Source organism: Myotis yumanensis, unplaced genomic scaffold, assembly GCF_028538775.1.
Source record: "Myotis yumanensis isolate MYYU_CA2020_CCGP unplaced genomic scaffold, mMyoYum1.0.hap1 SCAF_14, whole genome shotgun sequence".
NCBI classification, from domain to species: domain Eukaryota; kingdom Metazoa; phylum Chordata; class Mammalia; order Chiroptera; family Vespertilionidae; genus Myotis; species Myotis yumanensis.
In genome coordinates, this window is record NW_027223765.1 from 25,703,271 (window position 1) to 25,723,915 (window position 20,645).

Below are 20,645 nucleotides of genomic sequence, written 5' to 3' on the forward strand. Positions count from 1 at the left end.
CAAGGCATAAACATCTTTCCTCTCTAAATAGTGTGGCTCATGAAGAGAGTTGTAGTGAGCAGAACAGAGTCAGAAGTGAAGAGCTGGGATAAAGACATTTATTGTATCTATTGATTTTTATGAATTCTGCTGTTAAGCCTTTACTCAGAGAGATGGGCCATGTTTTTGGTCTGGCTAACTTAAAACTTCATGATGCCTGAAAAGGGAGAAAACACCTCCCGTTTTTTTTTTGGGGGGGGGGGGGCGGTGGTTTTGGCAATAGAAATAGAAATGTCAGCAAAAGGTATTGGTTTGTTTTCTTTGTTCTTTTTATCAGCAAAGCCAGTGTGTGGCTATTGTTTGCCGGCCTAACAAAAATGAAATCAAGGCTTTCACCGAACAGCCTTCTATTCTTCTGCCAAGTGCTGAATCAACAGTCCAGCTTCTGCAACAGCTTGTTTTAATGATCCGAGATAGCTTCTGTTGGAGTCTTGCACAGAGTCACAGAGGAAAGGGGAGTAGCTGAAATCAGAAAGGTACAGAAACTGACTTGGCACTTTGAAGACTATTTGGGCTGGTGTCAAATCAGTTCCTCAGGGAGGCACGACGGGAATTATTTATTCGCTTCCTACTTCATGTTTTGCAGTTATTTCATTTGTTATCATATAAATTGATGCTTTCTAAAATCCCCATCCTTCCCATTCAGCAGAATGCATTTGGCCATTCTCAATACATCCTTTTACTACCTTCATAACCTCTTTGGAAATTTTGACTTGTTGGTTCTTAAGATTGTGGTGACTCTGCCTAACAAGTATAGTCAGGGTTTCAAATTAGATAAGCAGCCCCCAATCCAGAGGCTTGTTGGGCTCTGGGGGTGGTACATGGTTCACTCTGGCCCCTTAAATGGCAGGACTGAAGTTCAGCTCTCACAGTCCAAGCTGCTAGAAGCTTGAGTGAGCCCCCGGGACTATGAGTTAACAGTGGTGATTCATCATAACCGTTAAGGCATTCTGAGCTGGAGGGAATCAAACTTCCTTTGGGACATTCAAGTCACCACCCATCCTGTCTAGTTTGTGGCACTGGATCTGCCATCTTCCAGGAAACCTGCAGTGGGAGAGATATTCGAGATCACAGTCACAAAGGGACAGCAGCAAGGAATGGCCAGTTGCCTTTTTCAACAAAAACCACTCTAACAGTCTGACATTGGAAAATCAAAATGCCACTCAAGGCAACATAGACTCTGACCAAGAACATTAATTAGAGTGCTTTTGTGATAAATGTTGGGTGAGTAATGAATGGACTATGTATGAGGCCTCTTTAACCCTGTTGATGGGTGAATGCCTTTTGGTCATCTTTTATATAAAAGACTCCTTGAGTAAAGTTGAGGAAGTGATAAAAAATGAAACAAAAAGCTGGAGAGAGAGAGAGAGAGAGAGAGATCAATTAAACATGTCTGAGATAAAGCCAGTTATTTTATTTGGGTCATCTCCACTGTTAACTGCCCATGTGTAGTATATCTGTCTGCTCTCACTTAAAATATTAGAAGATTTTTCCCAATGTTGAGCTGGCTTTCCTCCATTTTCCAAGATATCTTTTACCAAATGAAGGAACAGGTGAAGTTAAGGAGTGAAACCAAGGAAAGAGTCACCAGCTTCCAGGATCTGATTTCTTAAACTTCTGATACCATATAGACTTGGACTCTGGGAAGAAGTCAACTGATAATGTAATAAATTAAACACTAAGAGACAGACACTTTACTTTTACGAAAAGAAAAATTTGTCCTGGCCAGTGTGGCTCAGTTGGTTGGAGTGTGCTGTTCCGCGTACCACAAGGCTGAGGGTTCCATTCCGGTCAGGGCACAGCCTAGGTTCAGGCTTGATCAGGTTTGATCCCTGGTCGGGTCGAGTAAGGGAGGCAACCAATCGATATACGACCTTTCTACTCTCCACCCTACGCAGTTTAATTTCAGTTGATTTCGTATTATTTTGCAGTTTCACTTCCCACTTGTGATTTATTTGATTTCATAGAAACAGGCTATTTACTTTCCATTTCTGTTACTCATGATTTAGGCCACAAGTGGGCTGGAAATGAGGGAGACTGCAGATCAGGCTAAGTCATCTTTCTGATATTTAAAATTACAGACACATGGTATTTTTGGAGGAGTTACTTTATCTCTAGGTCAAATTTTAATAAAAAGATAATCAGTATTATAAAGTTGATGTTGATAAGAAAAAAACACAGGTTGTAGGTCTTCCATGTTATTTCATGAAAATGCACTGAAAACAAAGTGAGTTAAATTATTTGTTTTTCTTTCATTTAAAAATCTCAATATAGGATGTGGAGAAAAAGGAACACTTGTGCACTGCTGGTGGGAATGCAGACTGGTGCAGCCACTATGGAAGGCAGTATGGAGGTTCCTCAAAAAATTGGAAATGGAACTCCCATTTGACCCTGTGATCCCACTTCTAGGAATATATCCCAAGAAACCAGAAACACCAATCAGAAAGGATATATGTACCCAGATGTTCATAGCAGCACAATTCACCATAGCTAAGATCTGGAAACAGCCTAAGTGCCCATCAGTAGATGAATGGATTAGAAAACTGTGGTACATCTACACGATGGAATACTATGCTGCTGTTAAAAAGAAGGAACTCCTACCATTTGCAACAGCATGGATGGAACTGGAGAGCATTATGCTAAGTGAAACAAGCCAGTCAATGAAGGAAAAATACCACATGATCTCACTCTTTCATGGATAATTAAGACCATTACAAACCTTTGAACAATAATAAATACAGTGGCAGAGCTGTCTCAAACTGATTGTCGGACTGCAGTGGGAAGGCCAGGGAGGGTTGGGGGACAGGAGGGAGGGGAGTAAGAGATCAACCGAAGGACTTGTATGCATGCATATAAGCATAACTAATGGACATAAGACACTGGGGGGTAAGGGAGGGCAGGGGCTTGTCAAGGGCGGGGGGGAAAAAGGACACTTATGTAATACCCTTTGTAATACTTTAAGCGAAAAATAAAAAAAAAATAAAAAAAAATAAAATAAAAATAAAAAAATAAAAAAATAAATAAAAATCTCAATATAAATTTTTAGTAGAAGTATAACCAGAAGTGACTCCTGAATGATCAAGGAAAGATGAAATCATGGCTAGTAGAGCTTGTGGGTTAAGTGAAATATAAGTGGTTTAGACCAGGGACTTTGAAATCCAAGAGACCTGGTTTGAATGGTTATGTGGCTTTCTAGTGATAAGACACTGGAAAAGAGGAATACTTTCTCGAAAGCCTTGGTTTCCTCACCTCTAAAATGGGATAATAACAGTGTGTTCCTTTAAGGTTTATAATGAAAATTAAATGAGACAATACATTAAAGTCCATACACAAAGTAATAGCACATAAAATAATTTCTCAATAAATGATAGATTTAAGACAGGATGATATATGACATATTTCTTTGAAAACTAGTCTGAAATTAACCAGAATTTTGTATTAACTAGAATTTCTTTTCATTGGCCATTTGAGGTAGTTTAGAAAAACTTAATACTTTTTTTTGGAAAGTGCTAAATAATGATTTCCTGCATGTTGCTTGTTTCAGAACTAAGGCACCATGGAGCCACAGTCTATTTTAATTTCTTATTATATTATTCATCAGGGACATTTTACAAAACCTGGGCTTATTCATGTTTGTATTTTTTAAATATATCTTATTGATTTCAGAGAGGAAGGGAGATGGAGAGGGAGAGGAGAAACATCAATGATGAGAGAATCATTGATCAGCTGCCTCCTACACGCCCCCTACTGGGGACTGAGCCCGCAACCCTGGGCATGTGCCCTTGACCGAAATTGAACCCGGGACCCTTCAGTCCGCAGGCCGATGCTCTATCCATTGAGCAAAACCGGCTAGGGCTGGGCTTATTCATCTTTTAAAATGAATTTGTTTGCTGACAGAGATTTTAATTCAGGAATAAAAACTACTTCATTTTAATATTTGTAGATAATCTTAAACTGTCTGTTTAACATATATAGAAAAAAATGACACCTTTTGCCTAGCTGGTATGGCTCAGTGGTTGAGCATCAACCTATGAAGCAGGAGGTCACAATTCAATTCCAGGTCAGGACACATGCAGGGTTGCTGGCTCCATCCCCAGTAAGGGATGTGCAAGAGGCAGCCAATCAATGATTCTCTCTCATCACTGATGTTTCTATCTCTCTCTCTCTCTCTCTCTTACTCTCTGCAATCAATAAAAATATATTTTAAAAAATGACACCCTTTGGGGATGAACTATATTACAAGTTTTCATGAGTATTCAGATATGGTTGTTAAGAATGAACACTGAACTTCCTGCCTCTTGGTAATAACAGATAGTCTAAAACTCTGTTTACTTTGTTATGGTTGTTAGTCCAAGGAAACTCAAGCACAAGGATTATATAAACCTGCTGGAGACCCTGAGATTAACTATAGCAAAAAAAGCAAGTTATTGAGTGCTTAGTAGGCAGGTGCTCCAAGAGGTTATATTATTTAATTCTCACTACTGTCTCTCAAGGGAAGTAAAAATAGTTTACAGATGAGGAAACTATGGTGCAAAGAGGTTAAGGGACTTGACTATGATCCTTTTACCACCTTACATTTCCTTCAAGGGCTGATGATTAAAAAATGTCTGAATGTAATAATTTCATAGCAGATTGGAAATCTTATTCACTTAAAAATCCTTTTTGGGGAAAAATATGTAACATTCTAAATTTTCCTCAACTCTGGTAATACTGGAAGTGTTTGGATTAACTAGTAACAACATTTGAATTGGAAAATCCTTAACAATTTATCTATTGCTAAAAGAGAATTACAGGGGTTAATTTTAATGAGAAAAAGGACACAGAAAGGCCTTTTCCTTAATCAGTTAATATCTCAGTAATGGTTTTAAATTGTTAAACCACCGAACAGGTATTTCTTTTTCTCTCTTGACCCAGTTCTGAAAATATATCAGAACTTGATAATCTCCTATAATTAAATGAAAGCATGTTTTTGTTAGTTTTGACTTAAAGTATTATAAGTCCAAAATCCTTTATATATGAACAGCATTATACTTTAACAAAGACATTTTCATTAATAATAATAAAATTTATTAATAATAAATTTAGTTTCTGGGATAGGATTAAGTGCGCAGAGGAAACCAGAATATTATTTATTTATTTTTAAACATGGAAACTATATATGGGTAGATACTTATGTATATATGTCAAGTAATCCTCATAACATTTTTTGCCAGATGTTGCTGATAATTTTAAGTCTATACAATATATGAGTTGGGAACTAGAGGAACACAAAAATACTAAATATATGTGTTGAGATAAACCTGGAGAAAAACAAAAAACAACCATGTAAGAAATTAAAATGAGGTCCAGGAGAGATTCTGTGGGATCTTCAAGCTTGCCAACTCAATGGAAAGGTGTTTTCTGACACTGTGTATCTGCAATAAGACTTTCTGTAGCAAACTGTCTACCAGAAACATCCTGGGAGCCACATATAAAATTCCACATTTTCTAGAAGCTACATTTTAAAGTATATTTTTACTGATTTCAGAGAGGAAGGGAGAGGGAGAGAGATAGAAATATCAGTGATGAAAGAGAATCATTGACTGGCTGCCACCTGCATGGCTCCCCCCCTCCCCACTCCCCGCAACTGGCGATTGAGAGAGCCCTGACTGGGAATAGAACCATGATCTCCTGTTTCATAGGTCAACGCTCAACCACCGAGCAACACCGGCTGGCCAGGCTAGTAGCTACATTTTTAAAAAGAAATACGTGAAATTGATTTTAACAATGTATTTTATTTATTTATTTTTTTAAAATATATTTTATTGATTTTTTACAGAGAGAAAGGGAGAGAGATAGAGAGTTAGAAACATCGATGAGAGAGAAACATGGATCAGCTGCCTCCTGCACATCTCCTACTGGGGATGTGCCCGCAACCCATGTACACGCCCTTGACCGGAATCGAACCTGGGACCTTTAGTCCGCAGGCCAACGCTCTATCCACCGAGCCAAACCGGTTTCGGCATTAACAATGTATTTTATTTAATCAAACATATATCCAAATATTATTTCAACATGTAGTCAATATAAAAGTTGTTTTTTGTTTTTTTAAAAATATATTTTATTGATTTTTACAGAGAGGAAGGGAGAGGGATAGAGAGTTAGAAACATCGATCAGCTGCCTCTGATGTGCCCAAAACCAAGGTACATGCCCTTGACTGGAATCAAACCTGGGACCTTTCAGTCCGCAGGCCGATACTCTATCCACTGAGCCAAACCGGTTAGGGCAATATAAAAATTGTTAATGCAATGTTTTATATTTTTCCATATTAAATCTAGTGTTACTTTAACTTTATTTCAAGTATTCAATAGCCATATGGGTTAGTGGCTACTGCACTGGAAACAGTTCAAATCTTGCTGAATTGTGTAGAGTTCTTAGGGATTTATTTAGGATCTGGGTATTGATGTAATTAGGCAGACAATTTAACAGCAATATGGAGTTCAATAAGTTTGATTGTCTTGTGGGTTCCTAAAATCCTAAGCCTCTTCTGCCTGTATACTAACTTATGCCATTGATAAAAGCTACTGATACTTAAGAGGCTGTGAAATATTATAAGCATACTAGAGGCCCAGTGCACAAATTCGTGCACGGGTGGGGTCCCTCAGGGTGGCCTGTGGGAACTGAGCCCCAGCTTGTGCCCCCAGGCTCATAGCCCCAGGTCATGCCCCCAGCCTCAAAGACCTGCAGCCCTGCCTGGCACCCTGCCTTGGCCTGGCACCGCCCCCTCACCTGCTCCACCATCCTGCCTATGGGGCGATCGGTCAGGGCTGGGCCCCCTGCCTGGCTCCTTCAGTGCCTGGGAGCCGGCCACTGCTGGTCACCATCTTTGGGGCTATCAGCTGGGTGATCAGGCCCCCGTTGGCCCCCATTTGCACCCGCCTTGGCCTGGTGCTGCCTGCTCACCTGCTCCACCATTCTGCTGCAGTACCGCTCTCGGAGACCCCGGGCAGCGCCTCCACTGCTGCCTGCTGCCAGCGCCACATCTCCAATGCCTGCCATGTTCCGCGCCACCCCCTGGTGGTCAGCGCATGTCATAGCAAGTGGTCGAATTCCTGGTCAAACCACCACCTGAGGGGACAATTTGCATATTAGGCTTTTATTATATAGGATATCACATAATTTGGAAGGACATCTTCTGTGTCGTTCCCCTTTCTTGATTGTAAATTTGATAGTGTGTGCTATGAAAGTGTCAGAAAAGCTAAGGCAAACTTGGATTTTGAATAGAAAGATAAATCCAGAAAGAGAAGTTTGAGAGGGGGTGGTGTGAGGGACATGGGACTGATTTAACAGAAGAGGGAAAGAAGAGACAAGTCCTCCTATCCTTCCTGTCTCTTGTTTAATTTTACTGTTTTAGGAACAACACTACAAACTTGTGCAAATCTAATTAAGGCAACCAGGGGATTTGTGAAAAATCTTGAAACCACATCCTGTAAGCTACAGTTGAAAGCACTAGGAATATGGCTTTTGGGCTTTTGGAGATGAGAAGCTGTGGCTGGGGTAGTGAGAAGGATAGGCAGAGGACAGGAAAAGGGACAGGATAATTAGCTGTATTGGCAAATACTTAAAGGGATGTCACATAGAGGAAAAAAAAACAAACAAAAAAACTATTCATGAAAGAGAGGGCAAACTGAATACAAAGAGTGGTTTCTAAAACTGCAAAATGGGGGGGAAAAATGTCTGGGGAGGCAGGGAATTTTCTACTACAGGAGATGGGCAGGAAGGGGCAATTCATGTGGCCTAAGGCTTCCCCCAACTCCCATCATCAATTTTACTTGTGCCCGATATTGAACAGAGAGGCAGTGTGGAGGTTTAATAGCTCACCGGCCTTGATGTTACAAGTCCTGTGACTAAATCTCTTCTCAACCTCTAGGAGTTGGGCCGTCTTGGGCAAGTCTCTTGGACTCTCTGGGTCTGCTTCATCTATAACATAGAAATAACGCACCTCATACCTACTTCTGGAATTACTGGAACGCTTTGCAACCTGCAAGATAAACACAGGTGTCTGTTTCCAGGGGATAAGCCGAGAAGACCTCTTAATTCAGCCCTCCTGTTTCTTTTTTCTTCTTCCTTCCTACTCTATTTCTGGTTTTGTCTTCCCACACCCAGCTATTCCTGGTACCACTCCTTAGATGCACCTTATCTTCGGGCTGCAGTACAGGAAAGTCTAATGTAAATGCAGTGTTTTACTACCCCAAGGCAGGGCAAGGTCAATAAACTCAAGAAGCAAAGTCTGTAAGAACTACTGTCTACACTTTTCATCCTGCAGTCGCCATCTCTGAAATACGAGCCAACCACTGCAAGGGATTCCAAAGAAATTACAACTTCGGGATTGCTCTGCAGAGTATTAAACCACTATCAGAGACCTTTAACCCCCCTAAACTAATGTATCCGTGCAAGCCGTTCTAGACGATCATAGTTTGAAGTCTGCAGCAGAATCACCTATTTTTGAACTATCCTCTTTAGAGTTCACCTGATAGTGGAGGCTGAACTTCTTTCATTAAACCTTTACCGACAGGTTAACACACGATATCCTCTTATTTCTCTAACCTGACCCTCCCCCCCCCCCCAAATGTTCAGGGAGATGGTATCAAGGGCACAGACTCTGGAGTCAGATTGCTTGTTTTCAAACACCAAGTCCCACTACTGTGGGGAAGGACATCATTTTACCTGCAAAAACGAGGATAGCTCTGCTATGACAGAGTTGAAGATTAAGTAAGCTCTCGACACGTGACCAGCACGCAATAAATGGAGCTATCGGTGTATCTTTCTGGCCCTGCCACCAGTAAAAGGCCGAAGGCATCTCCCAAGCTTTGGTTTTGGCGACTGCCCAGGTCAACCGACATTTAAATTCTTCTCTACAGCTGTCCCGGGAGTCTCAACAGCAAGTGAACCTGCCGGCTCGCAATCCGGCCAGACAGGTTGGTAGTCGGCTGAGGCTTCGGACTGCCTCCGGGAAACTCCGGGGCATTTGAAGTCAAGGTCTCGGCTGGAGAAATGCTTGAAAACAGGGCGTCAAAGAACTAAAGAGCGCAGCACCCTGGGCTGGGGCAGCCACAGCCCTCGGGAACCAGAGCCACATGCGGAGGGGCGTGGCCCTCCTTCCGCGCGTGCGTGCCCAGGGGCGTGTCCTTCCCAGCACGCGCCGAGGGGCGGGGCCCTTCTCGCGCTGCGTGGACTCCGGACACCACATCCGGGCTCGCCCTACTGCGCATGTGTGCCTGCGGGCGGGGCTGCGGGGGGGGGGGGGGGCGGGCCGGCAGAGCCAGAAATTTCGGGGAAAGGGGACGCCTGGGACAAGGAGGGCGGGGAAATGCACGAGAAGGGGCGGGGCAGAAGGCGGAAAAGTTGGAATCAGCTGACCCGGTCCCGTGATAGCGGGGGCGGGGGCGACGCAGGCGCATTAGAGCGCGGTCGCTCCCAGCCTGAGCGAAGATGGCGGCCTCCAGATTGAGCCTCTGAGAGGCAGAGGGAGGAGGCGGAGGGGGCGGGGAGGCAGCGCCGCCGCGGCACCAGGAACCCGCGGCAGCGGAGCCACAGAGCCCCAGCGGGGGAAAGGGGAAGTGGTGACGGGGAGGAGGCCGGAGGTCCTCTTATCCCACTCTGGACGCGGAGCCGGCGGCGGGCGGAGCTCGGGCTGGAGCCTCTCCAGCCTCCCGCAAGGTAAACCCCTCTGGGCACTAGACTCGGGGGCCCTCATTTATTCGGGGACCGGGGGCGCTGAGGGCCGGGGAGGGGGGATGTGCCTCGGCCGCCGCAGCCTCCGCCTGCCAAGGAAAGCGATTACCCTCCCCCCAAGCTGCGGACCCCCGACGCCCCCGGATCCCACTGACATCCGCCCGGGGCGCCCCCTCGGCCAGCCCTACCCCGCCTTCTGTTTTTGCTTTGTTTTCTGGTTGTCTCTCCTGCTGGGCCCCGCACTCCCCTCTGCACATCCTGAACCCCACGCATCCTTATCTCCTCGGGGCTCCGCCCTCGGGATCCCTGGCAGCCTCCTGCCCCGCCGGAGCGCTGCTCCTGACAGATGCGGGCAACTCTTGTTTCCTGGGCTCCGCGGCCCTCCTTGCCCCCACCCGTCCCGCATCTACTCCGTCTTTGTTTAGCTTTGTTTCGTTTTGTTAGGAAATGGGAGGGCGCCCACTTCGTTTCTTCTCCAGTCTCCTCCTTTTCCGAAAATCAAGTTTCCCCCCAGGGCTTCTCCTTTCTGCGGAGTAGCTCATTCACCGTGGCCTTTCCTTCGCTGTTGTGCTGATTTTTGCCTCTGATGCGGCCTTGGGAGCGGGTGAAGGAGCCCAGGGAAGTGGCTGTGAAGCGCAGATGTGATTTCATACACTTAACGGGAGTGCCTTCAGGCTGAAATTGTCTCCTGATTTTTAGGGTGTTCAGCAAACCACTCATGTCTGGAGACCGTTTCCTTTATCAGTTGCTTAGGGGGTGGGGGGAGGGGGGAGAAGAAAAGTTAAAGAATGTACCCCTGATGGGGCAGTGTCTCCTAAAGCCGGGGTTTGCGCCCTCTGTTTTTCCCTTGGACCCTGCGCTGATTCCCCTCACAAAGGAGGGCCCCTGCCTGGTGCTGTTGCCTCTGCTCTGCGAAGGGCTTTCTGGTGAAGGGTTCTTTGGAGCCTCTTGGAGAGTAGTGTCTTCTGGGGGGAAAAAGTAAAGTTTCAGAATAGTTTTTCAGGACCTGCCCCAGTGACTGTCTTTCTTACTGTATTCTCTTTCTCTCTTTCTGGCTCTGATAGATTTCTAGGTTTGAAAGTACTGTCTGCAGAGTTTGAGGAAATTGCTTTCGGTGGTCAGGTTTTGTAGGATATTCCTAGTATCCTGTGAGTCTAGGAGAATATGAAACAGGACTTGCCTTTTTTTTTTTTTTTTTTTAAAAGAACTTTAGAAAACTACTTGTCAAAAGTTTGGCATCCTAAAAAGACTTGATTTCACTATTCTTTGGTTTCTGGAAAGTGCTTTCTTGCTTGATTTAACTTGTTATATAACAGGAAACCTCATTAACACTTTAAATGTACACAATGAAACAATGTTTAAGAGGCTATGTCTCAAACTTGTGTTTTGTTTTTAATATCGCAATGGAACATTTAGACCTATTTAAGAGAATGTTACATTATACTCCTAGTTTGGAAATAGGAAGTAGAACATATTAAGGGAGAGAAAGGGGAGTCAGAAGGTTATTCCAAGAAATGTACAGAACCTTTATACAATAGTATAAAGTTAGACTAAAGTTTATAGTCTAGTTTATGGAAAGTGCCACCATTTGTATTCCCCTAGGAGGCAATGGATATTCCTCTTTTTCTGAAGTGGTAGTAGTAAGTAAATAGTCCAAAAAATTTGGTGGTATTTTTTTTTTACATTGTCGTGAAAAAGTTATGGAATTGTGGAAAGGATGAGTTATTTGTAAGAACTTAATGTTATCCATAAATAAGTAAAAGCTGGTTGCCTATATTGGTGACTATATTGGCTTCATTACATTTGTTAAAATGTTGATAGTGTAGTTAGGTTCTCAGTAGATACTACATTGTGGTATAAATAAAAAGGATCTGTTTTAAGTAATTTGGCTCCATTCTTCAAGCAGTTCTACTTACACAGGTGAATTTGAGGTTCCCATTGCACATAACTTTCACCTGTTTTCCTGATTGAAGTACTTAAAATTAGTAAAATACGGGCATACCTTATTTTACTGCACTTCACAGGTGTTGCTTTTTTTTTTTACAAGTAGACGGCAAGGTTCTCTAGCAAAAAGATTACTACTCACTTTATTTATTTATTTTTTTTTTTAATTTTTTTTTTTTTTTTTTAAATATATTTTATTGATCTTTTACAGAGAGGAAGGGAGAGAGAGATAGAGAGTTAGAAACATCGATGAGAGAGAAACATCGACCAGCTGCCTCCTGCACATTTCCTACTGGGGATGTGCCCGCAACCCAGGTACGTGCCCTTGACCGGAATCGAACTTGGGACCCTTCAGTCCGCAGGCCGACGCTCTATCCACTGAGCCAAACCGGTTTCGGCTACTACTCACTTTAATGCATACTTACTTAATGGCCTTGGTGTGGAACCAAACCTGCACTATCTCCGAGTTATGCCAGTAGAAGCAAGGCTATGCAGATAAACTGTAGCAAAAATTTGGTTGTTACTAACAGTTTTAGGTCTAAATGTTGACTGTAATGTTGAGAAGTAATTAAAGAGGAGTTGTTTTGAAAGATAATCTGTAAGTCAGTGCTTCTCAATTTTATCAAAACCAATAAAAACCTCTTTTTTATTCCAAGTAATTGTAACATCTTTTACTATCCTGAAATACTTTAGAAATAATATAACCACTGCCTTTGGCTCTGGGACAAGAGGAAGCTTTTAAAACAAAAAACTGCACTGACTTCAAATTCATGACTTGTTTTTTGAAATCTGTTAAAGAGCTGAGGCCACAGAACAAATCACTAGCCCAAAATTTAAGGACCGAAAGAGTAGACAGACTTCACATTCACTTTTAGACAAAACTGGACACTGGTAAGAGTTATCTAGAATAGCTGACAGAGTGATGAGGGCAGTGTACCTCCTTCCAATCTCTGTCCACAAATCTCACTAGGTACCCCTGGAAAAGATGGGGAAGGGCCCTGGGAAGTATTTGCTGTGGTGCTGACATAGCGGAGAGGAACAGCGGCAAAGCTTTTAGGAGGGGCAGAAGCTCTGCTTTGATTCTTCCCCTCTGTCTCTTCTATGGAACAAAATCCTTAATCTTTTGAGGGAAGGGCTTCTCTGCGTGCCCTGTTAGTGAGCATTCATTGAGTTGGGGGAAGAAAAAGAAAAGGGGAAAGAATCGTCTCTTGGGGAAGGGACACTGAGCCCCAAACTGCAGCCAGGGGATCACACCTTTGAGATCCAGGTACATAGAGTATGCATAAGACTGAATGTTAATGATAGCACAACAAAGACTGTACGGCCCAATCCCCTGCCACCAAGTTAAGAAGCTTTGAATGACAGGTAACTGCAGAATACAACTAGGAGCAGAACAAGATAAACAAAGAGGCACAGCACAAATAATCCAACAGTGCTTTAGTAAACCAACCTCCACAGGAGCCACTAGCTATTGTGCAGGTATTTGAAGCTTCTGGTACACTGAAGATAATCATAGCAACAGCCAATCAAACCGAGCTCAACTCCTAAACAGATTAACACCCTGCACTAAAGACCTAGCAAAGAAAAGGCGTGCCCATTTCCAGTCACAAAAATTATATGCCTTAGTCTCTGCTGTCCTATGTAACATTTCCAGCTTTCAACAAAAAAATTACAAGGCATGCAAAAGGCAAAAAATTATCCCAAGAGAAAGGATAATTATCAGAATTATACTTTAAATAATATAGATGCTGTTATCTGATAAAGGAATTTAAAATGATTATAATTAATATATTAAAGGTATGAACAGAAAAGTGGAAAACATCCAAGATCAGATGGGTAATTTCAGTTGAAAGATGGAAACTATAAGAAACAATCAAAAGGAAATGCTAAAAGTTTCATTACACAATAGAGATGCAGAAAACCTTCAGGCTCATCATTAGATTTGAACAACCAAGGAAAGACTCAATGAACTTTTAGATGTCAGTAGAAATTACCCAGCCGAAACACACACACACGCACATGCAAACACACACATGTTAAAAAAACAAAATCCAAGAGCTTGAGGATAGTATCAAACATTTTAATATGTACATAATTAGAATCCCAGAGGAGAAGAAATACTGAAATATCTGAGGAAATACAGAATTTTCCAAAATTAATGTCAGGCATCAAACCACCGGATCCAAAAAGCTTAGAGAACATGAAGCAGGATAAATACCTAGCCCCCCAAACACAAGCAAAACACACCTAGATATACTATATTCAAATTGATATAAACAAAGGACAAAGAAAATCTTGAAGGTAGCCAAAGTAAAGAGAAACATTATATACAGAGGAACAAAGATAAAAGTTACAGCAGAGAAACCATGCAAGCAAAGAAACGATTAAATGGTAACTTCAAAGTATTGAAAGGAAGAAAAAAAAAACAGCAAAAATACTACTCAAAAGTGAAGACAAAATATAGACACACTCAAAACCAAGAGAACTCAAAGTATAATATCTTCATTTACATGATAGGTGCATTCCTGGAAAATATATGCATATTAAACTAAAAAACATACTTTGTGGGATAGTTCATTATAAATAGGTGTTGTTTTTTGGGGTTTTTTAAAACCTATGTGAATGACCATTTGGATATTTGAAAGTTAATTGAAGACAGTCCTTCAATCTGAGATTGTCTTGTACATTGAGGGGTATCTAGCCCCATCCACTAAATACTAGTAGTGTTTCTAATAATAGTGTCTCTTATGGGGCCCCAACCATTACTTTGATTCAAAATTTTAATCATTGTTTTTCAGCCGGTTTTTCTGCATCAGCAGTGTTCACATGCTCAGCACATTGCCAATCATAGTTCTTAGTCATGAAAATCATAGCAACTCCTTTGAGAATCATAGATTTAGGAGATATCTTTGTCCCTAGTAACTTAAGCCAACATAGTTGTGATAATTTTTTCTAATTCAAGACAGTTATCTATGCAAAGGTACATTTAAGTGGGGTTCATTCAGTAAAGATAAACATCTAATTTGCTAATAGTTCTTTAAAGATATTTTTAACTTTATTGAACAGGCTACCTGTTTGAGTTTTACTTGCACTTGCATGGACTACTTTTGAAAAGAGTGATCTCTAAAACAGTCTAAAATGAGTGGGATTTTGTAGTTTCAGGACTCTAAGTTCTCCTTAGAAGTAGATCACACTGCCTAAGCAGTGTTCACAATTTGATCTTTTGATGAAAAGATTAAAAACAAAACCCCTGAAACAATCTAAAATAATTATTTTGATGCTCTGATTTTGTATAGTAGAGTTGTGAGAACATAATTGAAGGATTGATAAGGTTATGAGTGTAGGAGACTTTCTAATAAATTCTATACTAATTATATTAAAATTTAAATTCTTATAATAGATTTCAGACTTGTATTCTTTAGTCACTTAGTGTATGGGGTTTCTCTCTTCCTCAAACTTCTAGTCAAGATACAGAATGTATTTTGGATGTATATCAAATCTTAGATTAGGTAGGCTGTCCCCCAACCTTAGAGTTTCTGGGATTAATTTTAAAAGTGGAATTTTACTTCTTTTAGTTAACTGATAGATTTGAAAGTGTTCTATAAACTGTGAAGTACTGTGGCAGAGATAGGAATAATAGGGCTATTTCTGAGCCAAATTAGAAACCTTTACATTGCTACTTTGTAGTGGGTTAAAGGGAAATTGTAGCAATTTAAACTATTTGTCTTTTACTAAATATAAAGAGAACAATGTTTGGATATTAGGATGCTTAAAACTGTAAGTTGTGTTTGTTATATACTTAGGGAATTTTGTCCCCCACTGTGCATTTACTATAGTGATAGAAAAGTTAAAATACGGCCATTGAAAACCTCTTTTACCCAAAAGGATCTGTTTACGATAATAGAGCAAGATTATTAAGTAGCTGTTTGTGAGCTGATAAATTTATTGAACTAATATAATTAGCTCTTGCATAAGTCAAGTTAGCTTTAAAAGTAAATGAAATAGAGGAGAGACCAAGATGGCGGCGTAGGTAAACACCGGAGACCGCTGCCGCAAACAACCATTTCAAAAATACAACTAAAAGACTGAACGGACATCACCCAGAACCACAGGAAGGCTGGCTGAAGAGAGACTCTACAACTAGAAGGAAAGAGAACAGCAAATCGAGGCTCAGAGGCGGCGCAGTGTGGAAAATACAAAGGTACCGAGGTGCGCGCGCAAAGCGGGCTGGTGGCTGAGGGCGCGGTTGTCGTTTTCTGTCGGGAGTGAGTCTCAGACTCTGGGCTCCAGATCCGGGCGAGTATCTAGGGACCCAGACTCAAACGGGAGAAGCGGGATTATCCGGCATCAGTTGGGACCTGAGGGCAGCTTTCTCTCCGAGGTTTGCAGCGGCTGCCGGGGTTCTGAGAAGCAGAGCCTCTGGGAACGGGACTGAGCGTGGCCATAACTGCTCCCTCCGCCCGCCCTGTTGATCCCGCCCCGCCCAAAACCTGCGCACAGCCATTTGCCGATCGCCTCAGGCAAAGGCTGGATTAGCACCTCCCCAGAAGGCAGACGTTTTCCACACAGCTGATTTCCACAGCCAGCCGGCCTGGTGGTCAAACCCCTCTAGTGTTAACTACAACAATTAAGGCTTGGCTAGAACAAGACTGCGCACAGAGACCACAAGGGGGTGCACCAAGAAAGCATAAAAGATGCGGAGACAAAAAAACATGACAGAAATGGAGGATATGGAGCTAAGAATCGCAATTTTGAGGGCTTGCCATAAATTTGTGCAGAGCCTCACGAAAACTAATGAGACCCTCGATGCTACGATAAAGAAATTAGAAAGTAAGCATACACGGACTGAAATAAAGAATATTATACCCAATAGCAGACCAGAGGAGTACAATAATCAAACCAAAGATTCGACAAAAAACACCCAATTGGAAAAGCAAAATGAAAAAAGAATCCGAAAGTGTGAAGATAGTGTAAGGAGCCTCTGGGACAGCTTTAAGCGGTCTAATATCAGAGTCATTGGAGTGCCAGAAGATGAGAGACAGCAAGATATTGAAAACCTATTTCAAGAAATAATGGCAGAAAACTTCCCCCACCTGGTGAAAGAAATGGACTTACAGGTCCAAGAAGCGCAGAGAACCCCAAACAAAAGGAATCCAAAGAGGACCACACCAAGACACATCATCATTAAAATGCCAAGAGCAAAAGACAAAGAGAAAATCTTAAAAGCAGCAAGAGAAAGAGGCTCAATTACCTACAAGGGAATACCCATACGACTGTCAGCTGATTTCTCAACAGAAACTTTGCAGGCCAGAAGGGAATGGCAAGAAATATTCAAAGTGCTGAATACCAAGAACCTACAACCAAGATTACTTTATCCAGCAAAGCTATCATTCAGAATTGAAGGTCAGATAAAGAGCTTCACAGATAAGGAAAAGCTAAAGGAGTTCATCACCGCCAAACCAGTATTATATGAAATGCTGAAAGGTATCCTTTAAGAAGAGGAAGAAGAAGAAAAAGGTAAAGATACAAATTATGAACAACAAACATGCATCTATCAACAAATGAATCTAAGAATCAAGTGAATAAATAACCTGATGTACAGAATGAACTGGTGATTATAATAGAATCAGGGACATAGAAAGGGAATAGACTGACTATTCTTGGGGGAAAAAGGGGTGTGGGAGATGCGGGAAGTGACTGGACAAAAATCATGCACCTATGGATGAACACAGTGGGTGGGGAGTGAGGGTGGAGGGTGGGGTGGGAGCTGGAAGGAGGGGAGTTATGGGGGGAAAAAAGAGGAACAAATGTAATAATCTGAACAATAAAGATTTAATTTAAAAAAAAATAAAAATAAAAGTAAATGAAATAGAAATTAGGTCTAAAAAGTTTCAAGAATATGTACAAACAAAAAATATGTAAATGACCAGTACCATTGATTTCACAGACATGCCTAATTGAACTCATTTCTTAGTTTTTTTCAGGTGAATATTTCAAGGCATTTTTAAGTTCTGGAAAGGAAAGAGTCATAATCATGCATCTTGGAAACAATGTTATTTATTTTTTTTTACAACCAGATTCATGTCTATTTTGTAAGAAATAATAATTACTCCCTCAGATAAAATCAGTATACATATGATTAAAATATGAAGAGACATATCTTCTTCAATATTTGATTTATATTGAGTAGGTAAAGCCAACAAAATTAACTGCTGTGGTATATATGCTTGCCCCTTTCCTCATTAAGATATTATTAACAGTGTTTCTTCAGATTTAGGGATTGCTTTTGAATTTTTCTTGCCCTTTAATTTCATGAACATGTATCCAGTTTCTAATAGAAAAGGAATAGATTTTTTAAAAAGTAATACGGGGATCTTAGATAATCTTGTCCTACTCTATGGTGGTGGAAGGATTTTAAAAAATATTTTGACATGACAGATAATGCAAACGTTTCAGTGTTATAACTTCTGAGTAATTATTTGGAGATATGATTGTCAGCTTAAATTTGATACTACCACTGGCTTTCTCTCTAACAACATTATCTCTGGAGTTAGGGATTCTTCAGCAAGAGAACTAAGTGAAATGTACTAAAACCTTCGTAATCTGTTTTATAGCTGTTTAACATAGGTTATTGTACACATTACACATACTGATTTCTTGTTTATTTAGAAGGAAATGCTTTTGCCTATACTTGAGTTACATATTAAAGCATGAAGCTGAAAATTAAAAACAGGTTAAAGTTTATAGCACTTTTCCCCCATACACAGCACATTCTTTCTAAGACAGTCTAGTTGTAGCTTTTAATCTGGGTAAAAATTAATGTTCTGTTAACCATATTTTTTACCTTTTTTTTTTTTTGAAACTAAACGAACTTGGTGATATAATTCACTTAGATTTTGAAGCCAGTTGCAAATAAAAGTTGGTCTTTAAGAAGCCAGTAATAAGGGGTTCGGGTTCTCTCCTCAGTTATTACTCAAAATTCATCACTCAAAGGATTAGCCTTTGCCTTAGCAATGGTTCTTCTCCCCTCTGCATTTTCAGTAGGCTATTCCTATCATGTGAATATCTACCACATTTTCAGATGTAGTTTTACAATGTAGCAGAAAAAGTATTTCTGTTGTAGAGTTAGGCCAGAAAATAAAGGCAAAGGCAATTTCCCCAACATAAAAGTTTTCACCTATAGCCAAGTTGGAAGAACTTTATAATAGATATCCATATACTCACCTCCAAAATTCTCACATTAACATTTCACTAAACTTGCTTTAATGCATATCCAACTTTCCATCCTTAGTTTTTGATGCATTTCAAGATAAACTCTTCTTTCTAATTCATTACTTGAGAACAAAATTAAATATATAAATTAAATATAAAAAATATAAATCTTTGTTTTACTATAGTTGCAAATATCAAAAAATTTCTATATGTGACACGGCACCAGAGTTAAGTTAGGGTTTTTCAAAATGCTGACACGGCGAGCTCAAAAGGTTCGCCATCACTGTTTTAGAGCATATTGCCTTTATTAATGCCAATTCATTCATTCACTAATGTATTATTTTATGAGCACTGTATACTCATTCATTTTTGGCTAAATGACTGTTTACTTAACTAACATAAGCTACATATATGCACTTAATTTTACTTTTTGTGCAAATTCTTTTGCTTAAGCCCAGCTTTAATCTGCCTGGGTTCCTGTGATGTTAAGTTCCTTCATCTTGTTTTCTGTTCTTAGTGTTAATTTGATGTAGGCTTCTGCTTAGTAGACTCTCAATTCCTGCAATTTTGTGTCAAAACCATATCTTCTACAATATCATTCTCATTTTATCCATAAATGATCTTAAATGGATTCTCAGTTTTACTGCCAGTCATAAATTAGATAATGTGAGAACATTAAATATTGTTTGAAAGCATGAAGCAAAGGAGTTCATTGAAAAAAGTGAATGTAGCCAAAATGCTGTATTGCCCTCAATTTGACTTTTTAACCCTTAGTACAGTTCTCTCAAAAGAATAAACTGAGAAGTTGCAAAAAAATTCTGTTGGTGTTGTAATCATAGGATATAGAATGAAAACAGTGGAAGTTGACTTGCAAAAATTGGAAATACTTGCAATTTGATTTAGTTAAAATTGGCATGTAAACTTGAGTTTTTCTCATCAAAAAGATGGGTAGGTCTTTGAGAATTTGAAGTGGGACACTTGCAGAAGTAAAGGACATGAAATTTAAGTGATTAGTTTGAACAGATAAATTCTTGTTAATTTAAATGGTATCTAAACAACTGGCAGAATGGCAGATGCTGGTGATATGGCTTCTACCAAGGTCTCATCCAACAATTTTTATATTTTTTTGGTTAGACAGTTTATTGCTATTTATAGAATGTGCCTATAAGTGATGATTGCCATGATCTGCTTGATGATTGAGCTGCTTGATGATAAAAATTGTGAAGATGTTCATCAATATTAATTGGAATTATGGTTGCTTAAGAGTTTTTGCCTTAAATTTTAAAATGTTAAGTTGGTTTCATGTAAAGAAACATTTCCAATAATTAAGATTCCAACTGTCAAAGTGGTTATTTAAACTGTAGTAAATAAGATTGACTTGCAAAATAGTAGTCCTTTGTAGGAATAAAGTTGAAATAAAGTGACATTTAAGTATTAGGTTATAATTGACTTAGATAATATTTAAAAATTTCACCTACCATGATATACCTGATCATATATATTTTTTCCTCTCAAATGTCTTGGGAAATATAAATTTTAAAGAACAAAATAACAATAAAGTAATGACACCCTTTGTGTACTCCACCCAGTTTAAGAAGGATAATATATTGGTGTATTTTTGAAAGAGTAGGTAAAAACCATGAGTACTGATTAAATCAACATAAAACACTGTATTTTTAAAGGTAGAAATTCTAGGTGATAAACATTGGCGATATACATTAAGTAGTGTAATGAT

At 40.2% G+C, this 20,645-nt stretch overlaps 1 protein-coding gene across 5 annotated transcripts in view; it reads left to right on the forward strand.

Annotated features, from left to right (window-relative positions):
• The first annotated feature begins 9,513 nt into the window (after positions 1–9,513).
• The window catches only part of DNAJC13 (DnaJ heat shock protein family (Hsp40) member C13), a 116,338-nt gene continuing 105,206 nt past the window's right edge, over positions 9,514–20,645 (forward strand). For 2 of the 5 annotated variants that reach the window (XM_070433406.1, XM_070433408.1), the window contains exon 1: positions 9,519–9,739. The gene's annotated coding sequence lies outside the window, so the exon portion shown is untranslated. Of the gene's footprint in view, positions 9,740–20,645 lie in introns of all 5 variants that reach the window. The other 3 variants (XM_070433409.1, XR_011473690.1, XM_070433407.1) reach the window with 3 other exon arrangements.